At 49.5% G+C, this 13,292-nt stretch overlaps 1 protein-coding gene across 5 annotated transcripts in view; it reads right to left on the reverse strand.

The window, feature by feature from the left end:
- PLEKHA6 (pleckstrin homology domain containing A6) overlaps nucleotides 1-13,292 on the reverse strand; it is a 143,570-nt gene that overhangs the window by 68,422 nt on the left and 61,856 nt on the right. The window contains exon 1 of one of the 5 annotated variants that reach the window (XM_018060011.1): nucleotides 8,525-8,849. The exons of the other annotated variants lie outside the window; for them this stretch is intronic. The gene's annotated coding sequence lies outside the window, so the exon portion shown is untranslated. Of the gene's footprint in view, nucleotides 1-8,524; nucleotides 8,850-13,292 lie in introns of those variants that run through there. 5 annotated transcript variants of the gene reach the window in all.

The following is a 13,292-nucleotide window of genomic DNA, read 5'->3' on the forward strand; positions in this document are numbered from 1 at the left end:
CTCCACCCCGATACTACAGAGTTACAGCGGTTAATAGCCATGTTCCTGCAACCCCATGCCACTCTCTGGGTTCCAGGTAGCCACCCAACTCCAGCTCAGCCGAAACACCTTTCCACGGATGGGAACTGGAATTGAGGAAAAAAAAAAAAAAAAAAAAAGATCAGCCCTTCTTCAGGTGACACGTTCACAAGGGAGCTGTGAGAAGCCGTCTCTTTAGACTGACACGGAGCCAGGACAGCCCTGCAGGGAGAAGAGCCTGAAGCCAGCCCATGAAGAGGGACAATGGGCAAGGCCACACTTGGCACCAGCCAGCTTCTTGATTCTAGCTTGTTCCTGCAGCCCAGCCATTCCTCTGAACTTTCCAATACAATCCCCTTGGGGCTTAAAGTTCTTTGAGCAGTTCCAGTAACATACTCGCCATGGAGAAGGCAATGGCACCCCACTCCAGTACTCTTGCCTGGAAAATCCCATGGATGGAGGAGCCTGGTGGGCGGCAGTCCATGGGGTCGTGAAGAGTTGGACACGACTGAGCGACTTCACTTTCACTTTTCACTTTCATGCATTGGAGAAGGAAATGGCAACCCACTCCAGTGTTCTTGCCTGTAGAATCCCAGGGATGGTAGAACCTAGTGGGCTGCCATCTATGGGGTCGCACAGAGTCGGACACGACTGAAGTGGCTTAGCAGCAGCAGCAGTAACATATTCGAAAGTTACAACTAACATCAGGAAGAGAGACAAGATGAATTCTGGAGGATCCAGCATCTAAACTCCATAGACGTGGCTGGCATGAGGGAGAAAAGGAAGGAAGAGGAAGGAAAAGGGCCAAGGAGTTTGCCCAAGGGTAGCAGAACACAGTGCCGGTAAGACCTGAGCTGGCCTAGAAGGCCATGCAGGAGGATGCAGTGGAGACAGGGGTCAGAGAAAGCAGGTGGATTTGCTGCCTCCCACTTTAGGAACAGCTCCTAGGATGTTTAGAGAGCGAAGTGCGGGCCACATGGGTGGACTAAGGCCCTAGTGAAGGTGGAAGGCCACCTCTGCTGATGGATGGGCCAGGGGTCTGGGAGCATGTTCCCAGGGGACATTCATTATTCAGGAGAGAAGTTTATATCCTGTCTCTGCCCTTTCCAAAGCAAATGAGGGTCCTCGGCCACCCTAGAGCCTCACAGCTCTCTCAGACTAAGGGGTCTGCTCTGTCCTTCAGGCCTTCTTTAGAACACTTACTTACCTGCCACCAAATCCATGAGCTAACGGTCCCTTTAAGAATATCTTCCTCCTCTGTTCTCTAGTTGGCCGGAGCAGATGTTCCTTGTTACTATGGCAACGAACCTACCACTCTTCCTAATGGGTAGCTTCCTAGGGAAGGACACACACAGCACAGGCCACTCCCCAGACAGAGCGGCTGACCTGCGAGCTGCTTAGAATTCACGGACGAAAGCTTCTGACAGCACAGGACGCCGCGGGCTCCTGTGTGCCTGCATAACAAGAGTTCAAATCTCACCTGTCCGAGAGGTGACCCAGGAGTGGCAGGCACTGTCTGACAGCAGGTAGAAGGCAGGGGAGGGAGGTTACGCATGTCACTGCCCAGACAACAGACCAACGGTCATCTTTCTAATGAAGTGTTAAAGAGCATGTGGTCTATCTTCACTAAATTGAATTAGCTCTTCCTTTGACCTTTTTTTCACATCACTAATGAAGACCAGTGAGACCCTCCTAATTGAATTCTCCTTACTTCAAGCTGCATACCACTCTCACCCTCATCTGGAGTTTGTTATCCTTCCAGACAGTCCTCTCAAATGGGTCCCTGCTCAAGGCAAGGCTTCTGCAGCAGGTGGTGGGTGGGGAAGCGGAAAGCACTGCATCCCGTTGGTTCTGCACAGAGTCGTTTCCACTGCGGTGATGCTTCTCTCACTAAGCCCAACTTGACCCCATTTGTTCTTGGCTCTCACAGCCCCGATGAAGCCAGCTGGATTCTTCTTGTAAGCCACAAAATTGACTGAACTTTAGCTTCTTCTCTTCGGAGACCTTAGCTTACTGGGATCCCAGAAGTCAAAGTATAAATAAGAACAAGTCAGTAAATGATCCCTATCAGATGTGCAGGAAAAGCATTCCTAATCAGGGAAGATGCCAAAGTCAGCGCTCCCCCCCACCCACACACTCCCAACTCTCCTTCAGTCACTCCTAAAGGTAAAGTACGCCCTACCTCGGAGGAAATGGCTTGTCTCTGGAGATGAACAGGGGCAGTACAGAATCACAGGTCAGCTCTGATTGGAATCCACTTATCCGCCACATAGCATTAGACAAGCTACTGATGCTCTCTGAGCCTTAAGTTTCCTCATCGGTAAAATGGGAATGCTAATTCTACCTCACAGGGTTATATGAGGCAGTATAGAATTGCAATGCCTTAATTACATTCCCAAATCCACAAATATCTGAAAATTTAAAGTTTTTACATAACTAGATGGATGGCAGAACCCAGCCTGACTCAAACCTAGTTGGTAGCATCACTTGAACTGGCATGAGACCCATTTTAGCCTTTTTTAAAAATCCCACTTGTGTGATTCTTTAGACACATCTTGCTGCAGAAATATTAATGTGTGTGATTTTGGAGCTGTTCCAGACTCTGCCGGAGGTTTTTATGTAATACATAGTGTGTGCATCATGTTACCATTCTGAAATCCACAGGCCCCAGGCATTTCAGATGATGAGTTTTGGAGCTATATGAGCTCCTCCTCCAGCCCCTGAAGTCAGGTGGCTCAGGAAAGCCATCAGGGTTATTTACGCTAAAGATGTTGACAAATACGGAAAGCTTTTGCCTTGCCACAGTCTGAATCTCTTCTGGGTCCCTGGGTTCCTGCAGCCTGGAGCCAGCTTTCTGGAACATAAGTTAGCATGGGGAGGGGAGAGGATCCAAAGACCAGCCCATGAGCCCATGGGAATCTGCCGCTTTTCCACCCCAGCAGAGCTGGCAGAGGCAGTGTGCTGGTATTTGACTGGCTTCAGGTATAGACATGCCTGAATATTCCAAATATGCTTCCACCTCCCCACCTCATTGGGCTTCTGGCACTTTCTCCACTACCACTGCCCTGCAGTTTCACCTCTGCTACCTCCTCCCCAGAGGCATTCTCAGGGGAAGGAGTGACAGAGACTTGGGGAATGCTAAGGGGTAGAGAGAGCCAAAGAGTGTGGGGAATTGGGCTAAAGGAAGAAAAGATGCTGAGTGTGAGAGAAATGACGAAGATGGACACTCTGGATGAGAAGCAGATACCTGACACACAGTGGAACAGGTTTGGCATGTTTCGCTAATGCTGTTTCATGACCCCAGGAGGCTTTTAAAATAGCAGAGAACCCTGGCCCATAACTGTGAGCAATATTGGGCAACTGTTATTCGCAGGTCCCTTGGCTCTAGCCATACATTTCAGGGGTTTACTAATGACTGTGAAGGACTTAACCTATCCTGATGCACACTTGTCCAAGTGGGTATCTCAGTTCTGACCCTGGGTCTGTTGTCTCAAAAATAACTCATCTTATCCTGCCACCTCAAGCTACTTTTCCAGCAGACCTGCATCTCGGAGAAAAACAGAAGACTCTCGGAGTGATAGGGCTGTCAGTCGGAAGGAGAACCGGTGCACGCAAAGATGGGTAGGGTGGTGGCCATCGAATCCAACCCTCTTGCTTCACAGGGGAGAAGTCTGAGGCCTGGAGAGGGACTGAACTGCCCAAGGTCATGCAGTCAGTGGAAAGGAAGGGCGGCCTGGGGCCCGGATACTGCTTTCTGTCACTTCACTGTGACGAGGATGGGGACGTCTGTGAAGCTCCAGTCACATCTTGTCGACCTTTGCAGTCAGAAAAAGGATAGTGCTTTATATCATGTCACTGACGAGGATGGGGACGTCTGTGAAGCTCCAGTCACATCTTGCTGACCTTTGCAGTCAGAAAAAGGCATGCTGAATGGTTCTCACCTTTGGCTTGAAAATCTCAGAAGAGATCCTGATCTCCAAGAATTTCACTGTGCTCCTTGACTCTGTGTCCTGATCTACGCAAAGTTAGGACAAAATCCTCATGAAAGCTCTCCTGGGGAAAGCCAAAATTGCTGGTGATCAGGGATGAGCCAAGAGAACCACAGCCCGAAAGCTCGGCGGAGTCGTCAGAGGGGCCTGGAGGGGTCTCCTGAGCAGGAGCTCCGCGGGTGGCAGGGATCTCCCATCTGAACTTCTTTGCTCCTTCTCACTTTGTCTTTCCCTCTCCATTGGCTTGAATAAGGCTGTGGTGTCCACCATCCGTCACAGGTTCAGGCTTTTCCGTAGCGCTGTTCCTAGGTGGCTGTTCTACTGCCCCACCACCATCCAGAAACTTTTGAGAGGGTTTCGCCCCGAGGCTTGGTCTTCCGGCTCCGAGCCTGCGGCTCTCCTGTGGCCTTTAGGAGCTTGTCCCACGTCTCCCACCTCCCCACGGAGGCTTGGGGTGAGTCTACTATCCACACTCCCAAGCTCAACTACCGAAGTCCAAACACTGCTTTCCTGGGTTAGGAGGGTTCTTGTTTCAGAACATAAAATTAGGGTGGAAAATCAGAAAATTCTATCCTACAAAAAGGTTCCTGAGCTTTCAGGAAAAAAAGGTCCTAGAACAAATCTCAAAAAAGAGCATCCAGTTCAATTTCCAGGGTGATTTCAAAATGATTATCCTCTAAACGTCTTCTCTCCTACAAGTCTACACACATGTGCACACCCAGCCACAAGTCTCAGTCTGGCAGCTGGGGCTGCCCGGGAATTCCCACATATTTGTTGCTATTTCAGGCCTGACTCAACAGAAGGTAGAAGACTCCAGCAGTCTAAGGCCTCCAGGAGCCTCCAGATTTCGAGACGCTCCAGTTGATACCCACCATTTCAAAAACTGATGGCAAGACCTTTTTACTGCCCTTGTCTCTTGGCCACCTAGTTGAAAAGGTGTTTCCAAATGATTAACACTGCACACCAAGACTTCAGATGTAAAATATACCTCATGCTGCTCCCATATTTCAAACTACAAACCCTCTCCATCTTTTCTAAGCAAAGGAGATGAATGACTTCCATTATTTCTGAAAAATGACTGTAGGAATAGGAACCAGCAAGGCCTGATCCCAGAACCCCTTTGAGAAGTAAGAGTTTCAGACTCTCGGACAAAGGGGAGGAGGAAGTGAAAACACATTCCTCTGCTGGTGACCTTGTCCTGGAGGCAGAAACCGCCCACAATGGAAAAATGAAGAGACCGAGACGCTACGTGAGTTTATCACCGCCCAAGAACCCAGAGGGAAAGAACAGTGGTGACAAGATCAGAATCTAAGTTTTCAGAAATCTGCCCCGAAGAACCCCTATCAGGGAGGCAGAGTCTCATCTGTCTGAAGAAGATCGTTCCTGGAGGCAAGACTTTCTGATTTCATGGACTAAATTTCAGAAAATGAAATTTAAGGAACCACTATAAAGTTGCCAATTTTTCAATTTGCCAAATAAGGATATTTAAAAAGCCTAGCTACCATCTACGCTCATCACCAGTTCTTGAAAAGAATAAGCAAGCCATAGCCTCAGAATAAATATTTGAGTACATCTCCTGCCCCCAAAAGAAAGCCTTTAAACTGAATACAATTTTGCTTCCCTTCCAAAAAGTTCAGTATGCTTTCCCTTTCTTTTCTCATTTCATTTCAGACTGGTGAAAACTCTTGTCACGGAGCAAAATTTGATAATCACTGGGACAGATGACCTCTCTATGTCCTTTTCAGCTTAAGCCTAAAAATGAAGAGAATGATCCTAAGCTTTGGTGATTCAGACCTTCCCAGGAAATCAGAGCTGGCAGACTTGAAAGGGAGGGGGAATCGACAAGCATCTTTGCTCATGTGAACACTGTCAACTACCAAGAACTAAGCAATGTTGATTATTTTATAAATCCGGTGTTCAGTGAGTTTTTACCTCCTTGTAGAGTCTCTCAGGTTTCCGTGAGCTCCTGGATTTTACTGACCCCTTGTCTGTTCAGATAATCCAGGAAAAAAGAGGGAGGAAGATAATCTGCCCAAAGTCAAGAATGATCGAAGAGTGGGTAGGAGTCTGCCTGCTGGGGCAGGGGATATGAGTCGATGCCTGGTCCTGGAAGATTCCACATGCCGAGGAGCAACTCAGCCTGTCAGCCACGACTCCCAAAGCCTGAGCGCCTACAGCCTGCGCTCACAGCAAGAGAAGCCGCTGCTCAGAGAAGCTCGTGCACCGCAGTGAAGAGTAGCCCCTGTGCACCACAGCCAGAGAAAGCCCACAGCAACGAAGACCCGGCGCACCCGAAAGAAAAGGAAAAGAGTAAAGAGCTGCTGGGGAGTGGCAGAGAGGATCAGGCCAGCAGCTCACATGCATGCAGGCCCACTGATGCCACTTCAGTTGCACAAGCAGGACCCAAGAGAGGACCGGCTCCATTCCAGGAAGCAGTTTTTCCATGCTGGCTTCCACAGACGATGGCTGCTTGCTCATTACTCTGGTGGAGACACGGTAGGGGATGAAGTGGAGGGAAGCTGAGACTACTGCGGGGCAGAGGAAAGCCCAAAAGAGCACGGGATTAGGAGCTGCCTCCTATCCTCATCCTCGTCCTTCTGCTGACTAGCCCTGAGTCCGTTAGCACTTTTTAGCTCCCGTCTCCTCATCTATGTTATAGGAATGATATTCTGTCTTCTTGATAGGGTTACAGCCACTGTGAGATCCTCGAGGGCGGAACCAGGTCTTATCTGTAGATAAGTCTTAGAGACTGTATACCCAGTCTCTAACACAGCACCTAGGAGAGAACAGGGCTTGGTAAACAGCTGCTGAACTGGGCCAGAGAGTGTCTCCAAGCTGGAAAACCATACACAAGTGAATGAAATGAAAGGTTATTATCATCTGTTGGCCAAACTGATGCATTGCACCATCTACCAAATGTGAAAAAAAAAAGACACTAAAATTCTATTTGGAAGTAGCTGGCGATGTAAATAAAAAATAGTTTTTTTGAATGCCCATAGTTTCAAAAATAACCAGGCTATACTACATATTAATTATACTGCCTAATAAATAACTGTGTGATTGCCTCCCAGACTCAACTGCAGTATATAATTTCTCAAGCTGAAAATGTGTTTTGCCTAGCCCTCTTCCCCTCTCATCCGTCCACCTCATTATATCCAGAAGTCAGCAGGCGAACTGTGGTTCTCTCACCCACTTCAGGTCACATCCATGTTGAGAGCTGAGGTTTCTGGCTGGCTACAGCCTTGAGCTGTATCAGAACCTAAGATTCCCCAGTCCCCTCTCCTGGATCCTTTCCAGAACTCCATGTCTGCCTCTAGCAGACTTCACCACACTCCTCTTCCAGTGCTTATCTTGCCACCCCGAATCTGCTTTTCAAAAGCCACATCTGGCCCGGCCCGGCCAGCGCCCACCACTCCTGCAGACCCTGCCGCAAGCACGTGCTGCCCAGGGGACACCACTGCACAGACAGGCCCTGGCACCTTGGCCCGGCTGCCCGCCCACCAGCCCCGGTATGAGGCAGGTCTCTGATCTCCGCTCCTGGCCATTGAGAAACACCACGCAAACCCTGGGAAGGCAGAGCCACATTCAGCCAGTCTGACTCACCAATCACCACCCCATCCAAACTTGGGTTTCAGGAAGAGTGCCAAGCCCCTACCCCATCTCCACCCCAGGCATTGGCCTCCATCCTGCCCAATTCTGAGGCTCTGAGAAGAAAGTGCTCCTGGCACTTGTCGCTAATACCTTTGATCTCATTCAGCTGGATCACCCTAATACCACATGGAGGCCATGCTGGAATTTATACTGCTTAAACCGTCCCACCATACAGACTTGCAAGTTAGCTCTACCAGGAATATTTCCAAGTGGCTGCAACACCCAGGGCTGACTCTAGGGACAAGAGTCCTCTGGACACATACCCCCATGTCCCTACGTTCCCTTTGCAATCCCACAAGTGAAAAAATATTCACATTCTAGGAAGTCAGAAATTTTCTCTAACTTTTTGATTGGAGACTCTCAAGGAAGATGGATATTCATGGGACAATGTTATTTGTTAGGAGATAAAGAGATGATAATAAAGAGAAAGTGTAAAAGATGATTTGCTTTCCAAAAACAATAGAAGCGCTACACACACACACACACACACACACACACACACACACACACACACACACACACACACACACACACACACACACACACACACACACACACACACACACACACACACACACACACACACACACACACACACACACACACACACACACACACACACACACACACACACACACACACACACACACACACACACACACACACACACACACACACACACTCTGCCTCCCTCCCTGCCCTGCCTCCCCCTCAACAGACACTCCCCTCTCTCTCTCTCATCGCTATTATTGTGAACCACTCCTCTTTGCCCAGCATGTGTGTCCTCCTTCCCCGAGCCCTCTCTCCTGAAGGCTTGGACAGCCCCATTTCTTCCCAGCCCAGGTGCCCGGGACCCCAGATATTACCTTCCATACTGGCAGCCAGGACCCAGCTGGAAGACACAGGCTGTTGATTGGGAAAGAATCCTAACAACACTCCTGATCCAAGACCAGCTCCTCCCTTGAGAAGGAAGGAGACAAGGAGAGGGCCCGGGAATCCAGAATTTCCCTAGCCTTCCAGGAAGGCTCTGGTGTCAGCTTTCTCTCTGCTACAGCATTGACTGAAAACCAGAGAAAATTCTCCAATGAAGCAGAGTCTGAAATCTGAAACTGCAGGTTGGCTCAGTGCTATATAAATACACTCACACCCCCGGCTCCGCGGGTCTGATGGCTTACCCGCCCTCGCGCTCCCCTCCTCCCCACCCAGCCTGAAGCTCAGGAGCATCAGACAGCCCTCTAGCTGCAGCTCCTCCAGGCGCCCGAGACCAGAGCGGAGCCATGCGGGCCCAGACACTGCCAGGCGCTGTCCACAGGCTCTCCTGGCCCAGCCCCTCCGGCTGTTCAAATCCACGTGCTTAAGTGACGCTCAGGGTCACGGCAGCGAGGGGGCTGGGAAGTTTCCAGTTGAGGAGCAGAGATTTCTGGAGACTTCCTCCCTGTCAAGGAAAACTACTCTCCTAAGGATCAGCTTGCAGATAACTGGTCTAGCATCTACTAATTGCTAACCACACCTTCCTCTCGCCCTCCAGGTTTCTGCATCCGGCTCTTACAGAGTCACCCCTTTCCCTTATGTTTTAGCCGTAACAGATTCAGGCCAGGTGACAGTGGGAAGGGAAATCTGGGGACAACTGGCTCATTTTGCAGATGAGAGAGCCGAGGCCAGGAAGATGAGATGGCTTGTCAAAGGTAGGCAATGACTTCCAGCCAGATTTGGGTAGCATCTTGGGTAGCAGAAGAGAAAGAGGCTTTAAAAGTCAGATGCTTTAACACAGCTAGATCATCACTTGAACCACTAATTGTGACAAAAATCACTAAACCTCTCTCAGCCTTATCCTCGCTTGTAAAATGAGGCCAAAAAATCCTACCTGAGAGAGTAACGGTTCCATGTATAACATGCATAAGGCGGGCGGCACACAGCAGGCATTCGGTAAGGACCCGCCGCGCGCCCTTCCGTCCGAGGCTGCACAGTAGCGTCTACCGGCTGGCCTGAATGGCCTTTAGTGCTTACTGTTCCTCCAGGGGCTGGCGTAATGTCTCCAGTTGATTGTCTTTATGTCAACCTATTAGCATTCAGTTTACTTTCAACAGTGCTCAGCATGTAATGCTTCATTTCTGCAAAGGAAAATCTTTGATCTACAGGCCAAGGTCATAGATTTGCGTTGAAGTGCTCCCAGCAGACGTCACTCACATCTTCACCTGCAGGCTCCAAGCTTCAGCCCAGCTGGACATGGAGCATTTTCCCTAAGGGTCTTGGCCTTAAACTCACATACCTAAAATCAAATTAAGATTCGCCACCCACTGACTATATTATTGTATTGATATGAACAGTCTACAAGATACAGTAACTGAAGATAGTAAGGGGCAGAACATTTAGCTTCATATGCTACTATTTGGGTTAAGAAATGATTTGTAACTACCTATATATGTTTGCCTAGAGCAGAGGTCAACACAGTTTTTATGTAAAGGCTTAGATGGCAAATATTTTCAGCTTCGTGGGCCTTACAGTCTCTGTCGCAAATACTCAATTCTGCCTTTGCAGCCCAAAAGCAGCCAGAGACAGTGTGTAAACAAATGCGCATAAACAAGTGGGCATGGCTGTGTCGCCATAAAACCGTGCTTGTGGACACACACCCTGAAATTTCATACAACCTTCATGCGCCACAAACCACTGTCCTTATTTTTTTAGCCATTTAAGTGTAACCGTCATTGCTGGGTCTTTCTCATACAAAATTAGGTGGGGGGTTAGATTTGGTCCATGGGGCATAGCTTAGACTGGCTTAGAGCATCTCAGGAAGGGCAGAGCAGACACCGGTAACGGTGATCACCTCCAAGGAGGGAGCTGAGGCTAAATCTGAGAGGAGGTGGGAGAAACTCTTCATGGAATACTATTCTATACTTTTGAAAAGTATAACCTACACATGGTAAGAAAAAAATTTTTTTTAATAAAAAGAGTTAATTATTAATGGGCTCCCCATATAAGCTGTCTCACCTCTGTAAATGTCCACATTAACCGTCCCAGGCAACCAGGCTCATACCCGCAGCTTTGAGTCTCTCCCACCCCAGTCTCTCACTCCAACAGTAATTAGTGTCCAAAATGCACTGGCCTGGTGCGCCAGGTGCCTCAGCCCAGCACTCGCTAGCCGACTACTCTCCCACCCACCCCTACCACTGTCTTTACCACTCGGCTGTCATTCCACAGAGCCTTGTACCCTTAACCGACTTACTTGTGTAAAGCTCATTTCCCAAAGAGAGACTGGAGCTTTTCAAGGACTGGGACAATACCTTGCCTTCCCAGGTCCTCTACACCCACCACTGCCTGGCACCTAGTGGGAATGCCATAAACGGTTGCTTGATTGTTAATCCCCCATCCTGCTGGAGAAGGTTTGGAATACAGATCCACCCAGAACAGAAGCTGGCTCTGAGGCGTGCAGCAAGGCAAGAGGGTACGCAAGCTCAAAGTCTTTGATGGTAATAAACATTTAGGGAGAGGAAAGAGTCAAGGTTTGATGCAAATGAAAGGGGCTGTGCTTTGGAGGAGGCAGTCAGGAAGCCCCGGGGGAAATTCCCTCTAATTCCCACCTCAAGCACAGTTGCCTATTAGTGAAGGGAAAACTCCCTATCCTCTCTCGGGGAATTTGGGTGATCCCAGAATCAGAGCCTTCCATGTTTAGGAGCGATCTCAACACAAAGCAGTCTTCTCTCCCACCCAAAGGAGGAAAAGCTGCCTCTAGCACTTGGGAAAGACAAACGTGCCACAGGGATCCCCACAAGGACAAGGCACTACCTCTGAAGTCTATCCTGCTACTGAAGAGTGCCATCAGCCTGCTTTCTGCCTCCACCCATTATTTCCAGTTCTGAGCTAAACAGAGGTTTCCTGAATGGGTTAAAAAATGAATAAATAAAGCTGATGATAATTGCCAAATATAATAGAATTTTTGAATATTGCTTCCTTCCAAAATACTTTTTTCAAAGACATAAAATCATCGACTCTTTGGAACTGGAATTATCTTTGCTAAAAGATGTCTATGGAGAGACTTCCGTGGTCCAGAGGTTAAGAATCTGCCATGCAATGCAGGGGGGTGCAGGTTTGATCCCTGGCTGGGGAACTAAGATCCCACAGGCCGAGGAGCAACTAAGCCCGAGCGCTGGAACAACTGAGCCCACGAGACAGAACTAGAGAGCCTGCGAACCACAGTGAAAATTCCAAGTGCCACAAGTAAAACGCAAAGCAGCCAAATACGCAAATATTTTTTAAGTGTTTATGAAATGAAATTGAATATAGTCCCTGCTCCCCAACAGGAAAGCATTCAGGGCTATGCTGTAGACTAGACTGCTTCACTTCCCCACGGGAGGAATCATCACCAACACCCGTGGCCACGCGGGTTCTGAAATCCCATGTTAGGCCACAGGGAACACAGCCAGTAAGTAGTAAGCCAAAATTCAAAGCTTGGTCTGCCTAGCTTCAAAATTCAGCCTTCCCTACCGTCCAAAGTTTCCGTGACGCTAGATCATCCCCGCCCGTCCCACCCTGTCTTTGAAATGGGCAGAAATGAGAAGTTCTGTCAGGACCATCAGAAGCATACAGCTGTCCTGCAGTCCATCAGATTTCATCCTCCTGAAGTACTCAGGCCTCCTTGGGATGGAGGAAAGGAGACGAAAGACAAGCCAAAGCCAGATGCCAGGGCCCCAGATACCCAGAGGCAGAATGGGAGGGGCGTCTCTCTGGCTCACACATGGAGTGACACAGGTCGGGGGGGCGCAGCTGAGCCGTCCATGCCGCCCACCTCCACGCCGCCCACCTCCACTCTGCCACCTTACCACCCAACTGCTCCAAGGCCCCTTGCTTCACCCGGCCTCCAAAGCGGCCCTCTCCTTTATCTGTTACCCCTCTGAGACTTCCCCATAACCAGCCTTCACAGGGGCCTGGCTCAGGCCTCCCAGCAGGGCCATAGCACTTGGGAGCCCATGAAGCATGGCATTACTTGGGCAGCACAAACACAACATTTACCTGGATCCTGGCACCTTTCCTCTGCAGCCCTGCTTTTGGGAAATATTTGGCTGGCTCATGCAGGACAGGGCTGGGGCCTCTTTGCTCTATATCCCCAAAACCACAGTTTTAGGAAGATGTGCTAGAGAAGGTGGGGATAGGCAAGAAGAGTCACAAACACGTGTATCCAGCCAGTCCTCCAGTTCCACAGGGAATACAGCTAGTAAGTAGGGAAGCCAAAATTCAAAGCTCGGTCTGCCCAGCCTCAAAATTCAGCCTTGCCTACAATCCAAAGTTTCCATGACACTAGGTCATCTCTGCCAAACCCAGCAGAAGATTACCAGCATCACGTTGCCTCCAGCACGCCCTCTGAGCAGCTCTGAAACATCTGTGGCTAGGCTATCGGCCCATTATCGAAACTGAGCTTCAGATCCCACAGAAGTTCTTGATTGTCCAGCTGGAGTTCACAACGCTGAGCAGTGCCCTCCTCCAGGCAATTGTCAGAGCCGCCCACCCAGCTCTCTTTCCAACCTAACGTGCAGGGGCCTGGAAAGAACCCAGTTGCTCTGCAGGCAGAGCACTTAGCTCCAGAAGCACGCACATGCCTGGCGCCATCTGGCCTCAGTGACTGCCTGGACACAGGGGATG

The sequence above is a fragment of the Capra hircus genome, chromosome 16 (assembly GCF_001704415.2).
Source record: "Capra hircus breed San Clemente chromosome 16, ASM170441v1, whole genome shotgun sequence".
NCBI classification, from domain to species: Eukaryota; Metazoa; Chordata; class Mammalia; order Artiodactyla; family Bovidae; genus Capra; species Capra hircus.